Raw genomic sequence first — 2156 nt, forward strand, 5'->3', positions numbered from 1 at the left:
GTAACATTTGCTAAGTGGGTATTCTTTTACTAAGTATTTAAACCCTTAATTTTCTGAAAATACATCTCATTTTCACTTTTCACTTCTCTCTCTAAACCTAACCCTCTCATCACATAAACCCTAGATTTTGGTCTAACCTTCTCATGCATCTTCCAATTTGATGATATTTTGAGGATTTAAAGCTGAAGGATCGAAGATAATGTAAAGAAGCAAGGTATGAATCTATAAATTTCAAGATTTGTGGTCTAATTTGTTGATTTGTGATAAAGATTGGAAAGGTTCATGTTAGGGTTCATAAGGTTTTGATTAGTAAGCTAAACCTTTGTTAAATGATGTTATTTTGATTTCATTGTTGGTTAAAGAAGTTATAAATTAAGTTTTAATCATTTATTTGCAATATGGTAAGCTAGATAGTTGATTCTTGATGGTATTAGTGTCAAACTTATGCAAAAGGGGCTGTTTTGAGCTGTGTATAGGAACCTTAGTTATGCTGGTTGTTTAAAAATTCATATAAAATCACTCATTGATCCGATTGAGGTGTGTCATATATTTTTGGAAAGGTATCTGTGTCTACTACAACTTTGTAGTTTATGTTCAGACTTGATTTTACATCCATAATGCTCAAAACAGTGGGTTTATGTAGCTAGTCTTGTGCAAAAACGGGATTTGCATACTGTTTTTAGAAACTTCATATAAAATAGGTTTTTTCTCCAAACGGAATGAATCCAAATCTACTGGAATCCTAAGTATTTGGCCTACAACTTTTGTTTAGACATTAACACCTGAATGCTTCTCTAAGTATGATAAAAATGATCAATGTCAAGTTGGTTCAAAGCTGTCTGGTGCAGGGGATTTAATAGCTTTACTTTTGCTTGTACTTTGTGCTTTGAGGATTGTAATATCCATAGATCTTGTATCAGTCAGTCACAAACATGTGTAACTTATTCAGGACCAATCTTAGAATAAGATAGGGGCATTAACAAGGGGATAGAAGCTACGTGTTTACTTCTTCGATTGTCGTCTAAGGTACGGATACCCGATTCTTGTGACTTTCTTTAATCATTAATTCATTATAGAGACAATATTGTATCTCATTACCATCTCGGCATCTATCACTTGTATATAATTATAGTTTCATATCTTGTGAGATTACCCTTTTCACATTGAATTGATATGTTTTTGGTGATTTGAGCACTTTGTGCTTTAAGGCATGACATCAAGGGCAATGATGTCGTGACGCCTCCATGGCGGCTATAAATTGTCATGGCGTCCTCGCTATTATACCCCAATGTCAATAAGTGGGTCTGGCCTGGTACCGGCTAATTTGAGGGCGAATGGATCGATCCTAAGAACCGTTATCAGGAGCCGTATTCGGGAACCATTTTCGGGAGTCGATTATCAGAAAGGAATTGAGTGTATTAACCTACACTCATTTTCCATTGTTCGAGTGGTCCGTACAACCCTCGAACCCAATTGATTTTCTTATTTAATTTTCAATTCTTGACTTGACGATATTATTTTAAATTATTTCAGTATGGACATTTCATGTTAATTATTAATTGATCCCTTCATGTTTTGGTTTTCGGATTCCTTATAATTATTATCTTTTATTAACTCGATTTATACTTGAAATCTTGCTACTTTAGTTATCTGTTCACTGAGCATTTGGCTCAGCCGAGGTTTGTTTTGTCCTCGGCAGGTACATGATCATAGGTGGGACTATCACGGGACTGAGAGCGATGAAATATGACTATTTTGAAGACGACCTTGGATATTAGAGTAGTTTTTGTTTATGTATGTATATTGTAACTATATCCATGTTGTCTTAACTTTTAGTCTACCACGTTCTTTTGATGGATGTTCATAGTAAGTCTGGTTATCTTGTATATATATATTAGCTATTTATCTTGTTATGTTTTCCTCCGTAACACACTATCTTCCGGCCATGCGAGACAAGGGTGTTACAATTTATGGTATCAGAGCTATAGGTTAAGATCCTGTAGTAAGACTAAGTTTGATCTGTGAGGAATGGGTAATAATAGGATCGGGTAATTTAAGTTTCCCCTTCTAATTGTTTAATTGTATCATTCTTGCTTTTATAATTCAATTCTCGCTTTCGTAAATTGCAATTATGCTTCATGTTTTCTTTATATCCA

This window comes from Cynara cardunculus (genome assembly GCF_001531365.2).
Source record: "Cynara cardunculus var. scolymus isolate 2C chromosome LG 12, CcrdV1, whole genome shotgun sequence".
Taxonomy (NCBI): domain Eukaryota; kingdom Viridiplantae; phylum Streptophyta; class Magnoliopsida; order Asterales; family Asteraceae; genus Cynara; species Cynara cardunculus.